Source organism: Lucilia cuprina, chromosome 6 (assembly GCF_022045245.1).
Source record: "Lucilia cuprina isolate Lc7/37 chromosome 6, ASM2204524v1, whole genome shotgun sequence".
In the NCBI taxonomy this organism is placed as follows: domain Eukaryota; kingdom Metazoa; phylum Arthropoda; class Insecta; order Diptera; family Calliphoridae; genus Lucilia; species Lucilia cuprina.
The window spans coordinates 17,700,555-17,715,828 of NC_060954.1; the positions used below are offsets into that span (position 1 = coordinate 17,700,555).

General features: G+C 31.1%; 1 protein-coding gene across 1 annotated transcript in view; it reads left to right on the forward strand.

Annotated features, from left to right (window-relative positions):
- Nucleotides 1–4,135: 4,135 nt before the first annotated feature.
- LOC111680375 (high mobility group protein Z) overlaps nucleotides 4,136–15,274 on the forward strand; it is a 29,929-nt gene continuing 18,790 nt past the window's right edge. The window contains exon 1 of the mRNA XM_023442010.2: nucleotides 4,136–4,432. The gene's annotated coding sequence lies outside the window, so the exon portion shown is untranslated. The remainder of the gene's footprint in view (nucleotides 4,433–15,274) is intronic.

The window sequence follows — 15,274 nt, forward strand, 5'->3', positions numbered from 1 at the left end:
TTATATTAATGATATGAGAAGTTATCAATATGTCTGCATTTAAGTAGAGGGTTATACACCCGCTAAATTGAATATGTATATATTTTTATTCGAGAAACTATCTATCTATCTATCTATCTATCTATCTATCTATCTATCTATCTATCTATCTATCTATCTATCTATCTATCTATCAATCTATCTATCTATCTATCTATCTATCTATCTATCTATCTATCTATCTATCTATCTATCTATCTATCTATCTATCTATCTATCTATCTATCTATCTATCTATCTATCTATCTATCTATCTATCTATCTATCTATCTATCTATCTATCTATCTATCTATCTATCTATCTATCTATCTATCTATCTATCTATCTATCTATCTATCTATCTATCTATCTATCTATCTATCTATCTATCTATCTATCTATCTATCTATCTATCTATGTGAGACTTAATGGTATAGATCTTCTTATGTCCTCTTCGTTCTGATACAATATAAACAGAAATAATTTTGAAAATGTCTGTAAGTATTAATAATACTCTTTTTAAATACCATGATATTTTCCTCACATAAACATATTAAATTCATTCATAAACAAAGTAAAATTGTCGTTGTCAGCATTTCCAGAATTTATGAATGAGAGCAACATTTAATGAGTAGTTGCTGGTACATCAACTGTTGAACGCTGTATAAATAATATGACCGAGACTTCGTAACAATTGAGTAAAAGTATAAATATATATGTATAAAGATGTAGGTAGAATTGTATTATTCATATACAATTATTCGTTGAGTACACACTTCCAAGACAGTTCATTAATGGACATGTAAAAGACAGTAATACAGTGTCTCCTGTGGCTGTCATAAGTGATGACCTCAAGTGGTAGGCTAAATAACCAGTTCAGAACTGGCCTCCGGCCTCCTGGCCTGGGTAATGATTTTAATAATCTTATCAATATGAATATATTGAAAATTAAGTAATATTTTCAGAGGAATTTACCCATAAACCTCTATCTTTCATAGTTTTATATTAAATGTTAGACTTGACTATAGTCTAGACTATAGATTAGACTATAGACTGGGCTATAGACTAGACTATAGACTAGACTATAGACTAGACTATAGAGTAGACTATAGACTAGACTATAGACTAGACTATAGACTAGACTATAGACTAGACTATAGACTAGACTATAGACTAGCCTATAGACTAGACTATAGACTAGACTATAGACTAGCCTATAGACTAGACTATATTTTTCGGATTTAAATTACTTTTAAATTTGATTTACTCAACTGTGATCTTGAACTCTTGTACATAGATCCTCACTCGTTCATTTGAATTTTAGGTTTTCGATTCAAAAAATCTCTCTCCTGCACCTGTACAATAATTCCTAAAATAACACAACAACTAAACAAATAAAACAGTTTTCAGATATTGACAAAATATTTAACCACAATCAGACCCACACCATGACCACCAACACCTATACCAATAACATCAACATTTCCTTCTTGGTCTGCTCCCTCATTAACTGTTGCCCCTTTTTACGAATAATTTACGCTCTTCGTCTGTCGTTAGTCGGTAGTTTAAACAGTTTGTTGCTCTTAGTACAACTTGTTATTTGTTCTAATGATGACAATCATAATAATGAGGTTCACATTTATGATAATTATAATTACAATGATAATGAAGTTGTTGTTGTTGCTGTTTATTGTCACGAAATGATAACTGACCAATATACTGACAGAAAGACACATGAACCGACTTATTCCTATACGTTTGTTAATAAATAAAACTCATTTTTAAAAGAATAATATTTTTTTTTTTTTGAATTTTCTCATATTTCTTCAAAGTTGTTGCTGTTATTGGAGATTAGTTGCCGCCAACAAACTACAACTTTGTTTGAGTAACCATTTGCATTCGTGCGTATGTACTTTTATTTAAAGCGTAGAACGTTTAAATGATTTTTTGATAATAACAGCAGCAACAACAACTAGTATAATGATGATAATGATGTTCCGGAATGTTGAAAATAAGAAGAAGTGTAGCAAGTGTAAGAACAATTTATACTTTAGTTTAATTGAATAGGGTAAATGGACATACATAGGATCAGTATTCCTATTCCAGTATTTTAGTCGTTGTCGTTGATGCCCAACTCCTTGATAGTCACAAAATACGAACACCAGATTCATGTAACTGAGAAAGGATTCGGTTACGAAGTTGTTGTTACTACATTCCATTTTGCAATTGTAATATATATCGGCCAACAGGTCCTAGTTATTCAATTTTCATTAAACTCATACCATGAAGTAACAACAAGCTATTGAACTCCTTCTAATGAGCTAGCAACCAATACTAACAGGTCCAACGGACTTCTGTAGTACCAGATAATAGGAATCTTAGATCAGTTCCCTAGTCAAAAACTACAAGTCAATAGCCAAGAAATTTAGTGACTCTTCCAAGTTAAAGACCCGGTGGACTAGAAGAACAATTTTTTTAGTATTTCTATAGAACCAAAATGGGGGGAGGATGGTTTCTTCTTTTAAATTACACCCTTTCTCTCTCTCTCCCTACCCCAATCATTAACCGGTTATATGAATAATCCTGCAGACCTAACGAACTTCTAAAGAACTAGATTATATGGTTTTCTAGTCAGTCCTTCAGTCTGAGGAATGGCAAAGAAGTCTAGTACAATTCCTAGGTATAGCAATAATACCAAAATGAGGATGGATCCATATTGACTTTAACGCTGGTTACAGAACAACTCCTGCAAGTCCATTAAATTCCCGTAATACCAGATTATATGACTTTCTGTTCAGACTCTAAGGAATAAGTCTAATGACTTAATGCAAATATACCGAAATGTGAGTGGGTGATCCAGATAATATATATTTGGTAGGTTTCTATAAATCGAATTTCGAATAATCGACTTTTTGTTGCAAAAAGTCGAAGTCGACTATTTTGTTCCAAAAAAGTCGATAACTCGACTATCGTCTATGAAAAATGTCGAAAAGTCGACTTTGTAAATAAAAACCGATAAGTCGAAAAAAGTCGGAAAATGTCGACTATTTATAAAATACTAAAAGTCGAAAGTCGACTTTTAATAAAATAAAACAATGTCGAAAACTCGACTTTTAACCAAATGCAAAAAGTCGACTTTTCGTTTCAACTATAGAACCATAGTCCTTGGGGGACTGCTAGACACATATTTTGGAATCCGAAATACTTCACTATCACTAATTGGTTCTCCACCCCCTGCCACCATGTCATTTCCGATTGAACCTCACCAATAACCTATAAGTCTAATGACTTTTCCAATTTATAGCCCTGTAGCATCTCCTTTCCTCAAAAATGCAAATATACTGAAATGTGGGTGAGTCATGGCATTGGGGGACTCCTAGAAACACATTTATTTACCCGAAATACTTCACTACCACTAATTAGTTCTCCAAGACACCTCACCAATAACCTGAACAATGTCCTCTTAATAACTCGTTTCCACGATATCAGATGAAACTCCACCAATAGCACTAAGATGGGGAAAGACGAAATGAAACACAAAGTAGATAAAACTGAAGGGTACAACAGGCTATAAGTTGTTAACTTTTTTATCTATTCCGATGATCGGCAGTATAGATGTATTGTATGACTTTTCTAAAAGGTTGAAAGGCAAAAATTGTGGAAACAGCAGCAACAACAACATAATTCCAACTACTTAGCTATATGTAAGTTGGACAACAAGGTTTAAATGTAAAAATAAGGAGAATATAAATACTCAACAACAAAAACAATAACTTCATCATCATTCTCATCAACACCATCAACATTAACATTATCATGAACAATATGTTGTCGTTGTTGTCGTCGTCGTCATGCATACGATACTTTGAAATCATATGAAAAAAAGCACATTTTTGTTTATTTTTTGCTGTTTTTTTTTTAATTTTGTGAGTCGTTTTTCGTATTTTTGCTTTTATAGATAGATATGTATATGAATGTCTGTTTGTAGGTATATGTATATAGTAGAGGCGATTTTATACTAATACTACTACTGACTGCTACTGAGACTAAATAATGTAACGAACCAAACAGCCAACAACGAACACAGCTCAACTGAACTGAACGAATTGTATAGAAATTTCAACCGTTTGCCAGAGCTTCAGCAAATGAATATTTTTCATACTGTTGTGAAACGTACGTAGTACTAGATACTACTAGAGCTTAACTAAGAAAAAAAATCTCAAAAATAAAACAACCGAACCGACTGTTGTCTCGGTATTAGTGTATAACTGTGAGAGTAGCAAAAACAACAATAAAGCAAATCATAATAAACAAAAATTGAAAATCCTCTAAAGAAATTTTTTTGGTGTTCAAACGAAAAAAGTACTTTTCAAGCTTGAATTTAGATAAAAAATTCAGCTAATATTTCCACAGGTAAGTGAAATATGTCCAACTATAAGTTGTCTATTAACACTTGTAATATTTTATTTTCAAAACCCCATAAAAATCAATAATGATTTAGGTTAGAAAAATTGCTTTTAAAATTTGAAAATTTTCAAAAAAAGTTTTATAAAAAAAATATTTCTGTGACGTTTATAGAGAGTCGAAATGGAAAGATATGTTTTGTTTGATATTGCTAGATTTTTTATAGGTACTAAATGAAATATTTGCGCGCGCTTTTTTTTTCCTTAAGTAGGCAGCGTCAAGGGTTTTTGGATTTTGGTTCTAGTGATTAAAATTGCATATTTAATTAATTAATAAACAAGTGTAGTTGTTAATTAGGACTAAAACTGTACTGTACTTGTTTCAAATGAGAAAAAAAATAATTGTCAGTGTTTTTTTCTTTGATTTTCTTTTTTTTACTACATAAAATTGTATGTATTGAGTGTATTTTTTTTTTGGCCATATTGAATTGTACAAAAAAACACACAATTTTTGTATTAAAAAAATCAGTATTTTTTTCATACGTAGAAGAGTAAAAAAAAACCCAAAAAACAAAAGCAACAACAGCATTAAAATAATAATAATACAGTGTCAGGCCAAATGAAGACAGTGATTATTTAATGACCAAACGAGTAGACAGCACTTATCTTTGGCAAACAACAGCAACAACAACAGCAATATCCTTTAAGAGTTACAAATGTTATAAATGTAAATTTGTTTTCAATACAATTAATAAAACGCCTTATTTTATTAAAAGAAAGAAAGAAAATAACATTTGCTTGCGGTTTTACATGATATCTGAAATTTAAATTTTTCAGTTAATCACAAAAAAACAACAAGAAAACCTTACAGCAACACACACACACTCCTTAGTTTTAATTCATTCCAATTCAATTCGTTTGCTTGTTAGTTAAGTGAGTGACTGTATGACTGACTGACTGACTGACTGACTAAGTAACAATCTGTTTTATTTTTTCTTATACGAATATTATTTTTCTTAACATTTTCTACACCAAAATATACTTAAGTAGGCTATACACTGTAAAACCCATACAGTAGTGGCTAACTTTACTTTTTTTTACAACAAAAAATCCTCCCCTACCCTGACCAACTTTAGCTAAAACTTTGTAAAAGTTTTCTTTTTTTTATAACCCACACTCTCTACCTCTTACCTTCCCCTGCTCCTTTTCTGCCTCTTTATTTCCCCACTATACTTATTATTGTTAGCCTTTACTGTATTTTAGTATTAATCGTTGTTTTGCTATACAAAACCAGGCCATATAAATGCTCTTCTCTTTGTACTACTCTTACACTAATGGCGAACATACTAATTATTGCCTCGCTATAAACACAAAAAATAATATTTAAATATTTTATTTTTGTTAATTTTTTTATAATTTTATATTTTTTTATTCCTTATTATTAAAAACGGTTGCTTTTGTTTTATTTTTTTGCGCTAAAACTATTGAAAAATTCAGTATTAAACCTAGTGTTTTCATTCTTGTTAGCCTTTAGTGTGTTTTAGTATAAAAAGTTGTTTTGCTCAATGTTGTTTCTGCCATACAATCGTTCTCATTTACGTATTAAAGCTACAGTGTGTAATAAAAGTAATGTTACCTTATAATAATATAAAGATTTCTGCGTAGTAGATAAAAAGCTTTATACTTGAAAACAAATTATTTACATAGTATATACTTATGTACATACATTAATACATTTTATAATGTTAATAAGTGTACAGTGCAGGTTAAAAACATAGTACTCTTTAATAAAAATAAGAAATAAATATAAGCGGAATTTTTGTTCTAGTTCAGTTCTAGTTGAGTTTTAGTTCTGTTTTAGTTCAGTTCTACTTCAGTTCTAGTTCAGTTCTAGTTCTGTTCTAGTTCTGTTCTAGTTCTGTTCTAGTTCAGTTCTAGTTCACTTCTAGTTCAGTTCTAGTTCAGTTCTAGTTCAGTTCTAGTTTAGTTCCAATTAAATTTTAGTTCTGTTCTAGTTCTGTTCTAGTTTTGTTCTAGTTCTGTTCTAGTTCTGTTCTAGTTCTGTTCTAGTTCTGTTCTAGTTCTGTTCTAGTTCTTTTCTAGTTCTGTTCTAGTTCTAGTTCTGTTCTAGTTCTGTTCCAGTTCTGTTCTAGTTCTGTTCTAGTTCTGATCTAGTTCTGATCTAGTTCTGATCTAGTTCTGATCTAGTTCTGATCTAGTTCTGTTCTAGTTCAGTTCTATTTCAGTTCTAGTTCTGTTCTAGTTCTGTTCTAGTTCTGTTCTAGTTCTGTTCTAGTTCTGTTCTAGTTCTGTTCTAGTTCTGTTCTAGTATTTTCTAGTTCTGTTCTAGTTCTGTTCTAGTTCTGTTCTAGTTCTGTTCTAGTTCTGTTCTAGTTCTGTTCTAGTTCTGTTCTAGTTCTGTTCTAGTTCTGCTCTAGTTCTGTTCTAGTTCTGTTCAAGTTCTGTTCAAGTTCTATTCTAGTTCTGTTTTTAGTTCTGTTCTAGTTCTAGATCTATTCTAGTTCTGTTCAAGTTCTATTCTAGTTCTGTTTTTAGTTCTGTTCTAGTTCTGTTCTAGATCTGTTCTGGCAATGTTTTAGTTCTGTTCTAACTCTATTCTAGTTTCAATATCCGTTAAAACTAAAAATTAAGCAGGAATTCAATTCAACTGAAATGTGTTTCCAACAAACATATTATTAATACATCTAAATCAGTGGCCGACTCAAAGATTTTCAAAAACAAAAAACAAATCAAACCCAGAGAAAAGAAGATTATGCGGAAATTTAATATATTTCTAATTATGTTTTTCATGTAAATATAAAATCGCATTTAGTTCTGGGCAACCGACCACTGAGTCGAGAACTCAAAAATTTACAAAAAAGAAACAACTAAAAATCCAAGTCTTAAACAACTTTTCAATGTAAACGCTGAAGCTCAATAAAAACTGTAACGCCTTGTCTTATATCCATTATTAGGATCAGTACGATATGAAAGAGCTGGCTTCAAATGAAAGTAAAATTAATGGAAAATGCTTGAGTACAAGTTACCGTGCAACTGTTTATTTGTAAAAGTTTACTTGTTTACTTGTAAGTTAAAACCCTTTTCATATTCTGGCCTCAAGCATAGTGAAGGATAAACTTTAAAAAATTCCTAAAAAAAAGTTTATTAAGTTCATTTTGTTTCGGAAAGTGTCAAAAAGTAGTGCGCTGTTAACGCCTTAATTAATCCCAAGTAAACGAGAAAAGTAGTTTTTATAAAAACATTTATAACCAGAACCGCTGCAAGTGGTTGATCTTTGATCCTGTCTCAGAATGAATTAGGACATGGACAGCCGTAGAATTGTACAGTTTGATCTGTTCGTCTAGTTTTTTATTATGCGTTTTATTAGAAAAGTTCAACCCTTAAAAGGTTTATAATTTTACGTTTTTTTATTTATATTTTTTTTCGTAATTTTTCATTAAGGGTTAAAATCTCTTTTTGGAACACTCATTAATTCATGCAAAATACATCATTTTTGACATTTGAGTGTAAAAAGCTTTTGATCAGGTCAATACTTAAAATGGCTTGATCATGTACAATGTGTTTTTAGTACCAGAACGATAAAACGTATGGGATCAAAAGTTTAAAGGAGTTAATCGGTTTTCATTAAAATATTTTCAAAAATACCATGATTAAATTCATAGAGTTGGTACCAGAAGTTCTTCAATTCTATATAACGTTATGTTTGGTCGTTTCAATGAAAATTTATTCTATTTACTTCGAGCTAATTGTCGATATTCGTTTCGTTTAGTCATATGTTCTTTAATTACTGATAAGGCAACCATGAAAAATCAACCCCTTCATTGCCATCACAATCAATTTCCACAACAAATCTGTTATCATCTTGTGATTTATAACCAAGAGAAATCTACTTCCCAAAAATTGCCAAACGCCATTTTTCTTATAAAAGAAGCAACAGGTGGATTTAATATGGTAAATAAAATGAAACATAAATAACAGTTGGTAAAAAATTTAAGAAAAATTATGATTTAAAGAATTTATATAATTTAAAAAAAATATCTGTTTTTTTTTTAAATCCGTTCATACCCAAAAGACCTTTAACAATTTGAAAAAAATCCGAACATTTAATAAAAATCCATTTATGTATATATCATTCCAAAGTGAAAATAATCAACAGCATTTCTTGTGATTAAAAGTAATTTATTCGAAAAATGCTAATCAAAACAAATAGATTTTAAAATCAAAATTATTCTTAATATTGACACATTAAGTTATTGCATTGTTAGGCAAACGGACCTAAGTACATATATCCATACATATACATATATGAATGACTAAAATATATAATAAAATACTACTTACGAGTATAGTACTTTTAATCGCAACGTAGTACTCTGGTTTGAATGGATGTACCTCTAACTACAAACGATGTAGTTCATATAAACACAATAACAACAACAATAATAATAATAACAACAACAGAGTGCCCCAATACATCTTATGGATGGATATGAGTAAAAACATTCGCACACATTCAGTATTTTCTTCATTCATTCAGATTTTCAACTATGAACGCCAGACTAAATTGCACGTGACTAGCAGGCACACAATTTAACCCGACCATCGACGACGGTGATGATGATGATGATGACGACGACGACCGGCTATAAAAAAGTAAGATGTCAATATATAGAATATTCAGTTTGGTGTGATATTTAATTTGTAGGACTTTTATGTTTGGGTGTTTTAAGGCGAAGTTTTCTTTTGAATTCCGTTTTCTTGTGACCTTGAGAAAATGGTAGTGGGTTCTTATAGGGACCAGAGTCATGTATAGTCTTGAATTCGACTGGTCTATTAACTAGTGTAAGGACTACTTTAATGACTAGTATGTAGAATCGTCTAATGGCTAATCTATTGACTATTAAATGAACCTATCAAAGGAGTAGTCAATTGTTTATTGTCCAGTCCATAAACTAGCCTATTGACTAGTTTGTTGACTTGTCTCAAAACTGATCTGTTAACTAGTCTATTTACTAATCCATGTACAAGTCTCTTGACTAATCTATGATCTATTTTTTTGACTAATATGTGAACTAGTATATTGACTAATACATGGATAAGTCTATTGTCGAGTCAGTGGAGTAGTCTATTGCATAATTTTAAAACTAGTCATTTGACTAACCTGTGACCAGTCTATTATCTAGTCTATAGACTAATACATTCACAAATTTTTGAATTTATCTATGCACTTGTCTCTTGTTTAGTCTATGATCTTGTCTATTAACTAATTAATGTACTAATCTTTGTCTAATCTATGGACTAGTTTATTATCTAATCTGATGACTAGTCTGCAGACTAGTCTATTGTCTAATCTTAGAACTAGTTAATAGTTGAGTCTATGATCTTGTATAGGGTCTAGTCAATGGACTAGTTTATTACCTAGTTTATCTACTATTCTTTGAAATAATCTATGTACTATTCTATTGTGGAATCTATAGTCTGTGGAATAGTCTATATACTAGTTTGTGGACTAATATATTAACTCATCCACTAATTTAAACTAGTCTATTGTTAGATATATGGTCTAGTCTATGGACTAGTATATTGACTAATCTATGAACTAGTCACTTTACAAATCTATGATTAAACTATTGACAAATCCATTAACTAGTATATTATCTGATCTATGGACTAGTCTTTTTAACAATCTATTGAATAGTATACTGTCTGGTGTGTGGGCTAGTCAATAGTCTAATCTACGGTCTAAAATATGGAAAATATCTATATCGATTGACTAGTCTATTCTCCGGTTATGGACTAGTATACAGACTAGTCTATTATCTAGTCTATGCACTAGTCTATTATCTAGTCTATGCACTAGTCTATTATCTAGTCTATGGACTAGTCTATTGTCTAATATATGATCTAGTCTATTGTCTTATCTAACTACTGTCGTGTCTATTGACTAATATTGTGTCTAGCCTATTGACAAGTCTAATGCCTAGTCTATGGACTAGTCCGTTGTCTAGTCCTAGGTCTTGTATATTGTTTAATATTATGTCTAAATAACTTCAAAATATCATATAAATATCTATATCGAACGAAAACTCTTAAAATTTCACCAAAAAATCTTTAAATCTTCCCTTAAAACTCCACACTGTGAAGTATTAATTAATATTTTATTGATTTTCTAACAAAAAAACCCAAAAAAGCGCAATTTATTAGCCCAAGGTGTACTTAATTAACTAACCACTACTGTAGTCTTATGTATTCTCATATAAAATTGAACATTTGTTGAATAAACTGTAGCTGTACTTCGTATGCGCCATACTAAGCAATTAACAATCAAGGGCAGCAACATAAGAACACTTGCCAAATATAAAAACAAAATCCTTATTTGTGAAAATTTTACTTAAAATTTTCAATAATATTAAAATTTAGTTAAATTAGTAACTTATATAATAAATTTCAATAGAAATCTAGCGATTAAACAATTTTTAACAAGCTGTACTTAATCATAAATTTCTACTGTACTCTGTAGTACTTAACTATGAGAGCTGTATATTCTTAGTACAAAAGAGTTTGTATACATAACAGCTACAGTCGCATCAGAAAATAAGTACAGCCTGCTGGGTAAATTTTAATTATATGTTTGGGTTTTATTACGTTTTATCAGGGATTTTTTAAAAGAATTTAAATTTTTTAAAAAATTATAAATTTTTTAATTAATTTTATAAAGAAATGTGAATATTTAAAGAAAAATCCAATGTATTACGAATTAGCACAGACTGTTTTTGTGGGTTTTTATTCATAAGTATTAGAGACGAACGAATATTTTTTTCACTTGATGATTTTCTGTGTTCTGCTTTTTCGTTCATATTCAAAAGTATACGAGTACTGGCTGACTGTATAAGTAGAGTGTGTGTGTATGTTTGATTTGTTTTTTTCTGTATATTTTTCTCATACATTTTATTTTGTACTGAGTTTTGTTATAATATCATGGCGTCGTTCGTACGTACGTTGAATATACCAAGATAGAGCTGGCTGGCTGGCTGGCTGCTGCTTTTTCAAAAATTTTGCTTTAACATTGCGTACGAACATGTCTGTATGTATACAGGAAAATACAAACAAACACACATACGTAAATGTATAAAAATTTTGTTCGTTCATTTACTCGTTTAGCTCGTATTAAAACAACAAACACACCAACGAAACGAAACCAATGCAAAGCCAAAACAAAATTCATACCAACTCACAGTCATACTGAAGCGAACCAAACCGTACCCATACCCATGCCATGCTAATGCCATCATAATCTCCCTTCGCTACTCTCTTTAAACCCCCGTTATCTATAACCGGACTCTCATACTAAATGACTGAAAGTATCTCTGACTATGTTTCTGTATACTAGTGGTGCATGTAAGTATGTAGACGAGTAAACAACAAACAAACAACGTTCGCCTATATAATACGCTCGTATACAATATTCTTCATTCGCCTCGTAATATGTATGGACTTGCTTTAGTACAGCCAGTACAAAATTTTCTACTATTGAGTTGTTTTTCGTTTTCGTTTCCTTCCTTTCACCTCTCGATGCCATCGTTTGGCTCTGGCTTTTTGCTTCAGTATATTGTACTGGCGCAGTGTTTTTGTTTTTTCATACTCGTGCGTGTGTTTGTTCAATATTTGTACTCACATCGTCGTCACATATATAACTCTATATAATTTTTTCTTCTTCTTACACCTCTTATACAAACTAACATGTACGAGTAGTTTGCTGCTGTTGTTGTTGTTCTTGTTGTTGTTGCTGTTTTTAACTGACAGTATGGTATCTTTTCGTTTATTCGTTTGCTACAAACGAATTGTATAAATACAACAAAAATACCATGTATTTTACTAGTATGGTTATGCTTTGCTTTACTCTGCCTGCCCACCACAGCCAGCCAGCCATCAACATCATCAACGCCATCAACAACATGAGCCATGACAAACAAACAATCTCATCCTTATCAATGTTGGCTGTTTGTTTGGTCGTTTGCTTGATATTGCCAGAAAGACCATTCTGGGGACATAATTTTTTGTACAATATTATGAAAATTATTAAAAATATACATTGTTTTTATCACAACATTTCAACATACATAGATGACCTTACAGTTGTCCAACTGGTCACATACTTTGTCATTAAAGTACCTACTTCCTTAAACCACAAACATCTATGGACAAACAAGTGAACATAAGAAATGACCACAATTGATGTACAATTGGTTGTTTTGAAAGTCTACAACATATTGCTAAAATCAACTACTGACATTTAGCTTTTGCTCTCCTTAACCTTAAAACATCATTGTCCTTTAGTTTTCAAAAGCTTCTTGTCATAAAAACATCACTAAATGAAATCGATCAAAGTTACTGAACCTCTTCGATATACTTAATCTCCAAAACATTACGGACTGAAACGTAGGAGGTCTAATGAACCTCCTACGATTCAGTCAGTTAAAGAATGAACCGACTATGAGCAAATAAAATCTTTAGTTTAACACAATATCCTTGATAAAATGAACAAACTGTATACAAGATCAGATTTTAAACAGTAGCATTCGATATCGATGGATTCCTCCATTGAAATTGTAATATCATTTCTCTTAAAATTAAATGGCGCAATTCACCCCCAGGATATTTACGAAGTCATCTTCGTAATAGTCTTCTAAAGAAAAATGGAGCAAACGTTGCATTCTGAATCGATCAATCGATACTGAGTCATCCTCCTAGATTTTAATTTAGAAATAATAAGTTCAAACTGCGGTTTTGATCGAAATCTTTAATATTAATTCCATTAACATTTCTATCGACGTGAAAAGTTGCCTCCCAAGACTTTATAAGTATCCTCGAACAAAATCTGTTGAATTTCTATCGATGTCGAAAATTGCACCCAATGACTTCAGAAGTATACTCTATCTCCCATAAGTACTCTAATCATGTGACAATTGTTATTTGAACTCTGCTGAGGTAATGAATATTTTACTTTGCCTCTAGGACTAAAAATAATCTTTCTAGAAGTCCTCATATGCAGCATCGAAGTTCTTAAGCATCAAGATCAGCTAATTCATATGTAGTCACGCTATTCTTCTTTTGTACTAGATTACCAAATCGACTGAACACACCATATTGGTTCTATATTACTATATTCCTTATGCTATGTATACACGGTTGTTAGATCTTACAACGTTGGCTGTAAAATGTGCAGAAAATGTCTGATAACAGTGTCAACTTACAAATTTGGTCTTGCTATATTGTCAGTAATTCCGTTTTCTAATAACGTTGCAAAAGAAAAAAGTTCGGACGATTGTTAGGTATTTTCTGAACATTTTACTGACAACGATATAGCACGGCTTTTAGTTTTCCCATATTATTTTTTTAATACCATTAAGTTTGTCATTCTCGTAAACGATCTTCTGAAGGCCTCAGAGAGGAATTTATATTTTCGACATTAGGCACAATGTTGTTCATATCTTTGTTGTCCAGTTATGCTATTACACATATGTACTTATTGCCCCAATTAAATTACTTGTAAGTGTACTTATATCACTTTGTTCTACAAGATCTTGTTAAGTAAAAAAAGAGAGTTTGCTTAGATATAAACTCCGCTCGATGGAGACGTTCTTTAAAAGCTTTCCATCCATATCATTATAACACTCATTCTTTAAAATACCGAATCTTTTAAGTTTCAAAAGCTAAGGCTAAGGCTTCGTTTTAGTTAACTCGTGACTTCAAAATTTACAATTCTGAAAATGAAGAATCGAAATTATTCTCAATCTATTCGTTCGCGACTAGACTCAATCTTAACAATTATGTTATTTTGGAATGTGTTAACAAACTCAGTTTTTTAGTTTGTATGCGTTGTTTGTGGCCTCCGGTAGAATAGTGCTTAGTATTCTAGTCTGGTAAACTGGATGTGATGGGTTTGATGTCCTCCTGAGGCACAGGTTAAAGAACTCAAAACAGGACTATTTGAATTTCTTCGGATTTGTTGTATATACATCCTCTTTTAAAATTAACTTACTATAGTATAGTTCAGAGATTTCAGTATCTGATTCATAAAAGTTTGCTACATTTTAACTTGGATGGGTTTACCTGGAACTCTAGCTAAACAGAGACGCTCAAACATTGGTAAAAATCTCCAATGAATATCAATTCTAGATTTTAAATCTAAATCATCAACAGTTGTCTTAGTTTTGACTAGAATGATTTACTCTTCTAGTTTGGGGGCGTCAATATTATCTCGTTTCCCAAGTAGAATGATTCATTCTAATTCATTCTTCACACTTGTTGATGTTTTCAAACTGATATCTACAATTTTGAAGAATTTGGGAAATTGGCTAAAAAGGTAACAATCTCTAAGCTAAAATTAAATTCTTCTCATTATTTGCTTTCATACCAAAATTGCTCATATAAAGAGAATTTTTGAATATATGACGATATCCAGGTGTGACAATTTAGCTTAAATATAACATGTGTTTTTAAAATTTTGACATTTATAGTAAAACATTTTATTTCACATAGAGAATAGAAGGTGATTTTTAAATAAACAATATGTCAATTCACAAGTAGAGTTGTAACGTTGTATATTTTTAAACAATATAAAGAAGAGAAAAATCTTTTGTATATATAATAACGAATAACATAATTTCTAAATCCGGAGGTCCACACTATGCGTCAAAGCATTGCGTAGCTTTTCATACCTACGTCGCGTTCTACGCTTCAAGTTAGTCCTGGTTCACATTGGGAAACTTCTAATTTTGTATGTGAGAGAAAGAGATGGTTGATATTTCTTTCTCTTTTTCTCACACAC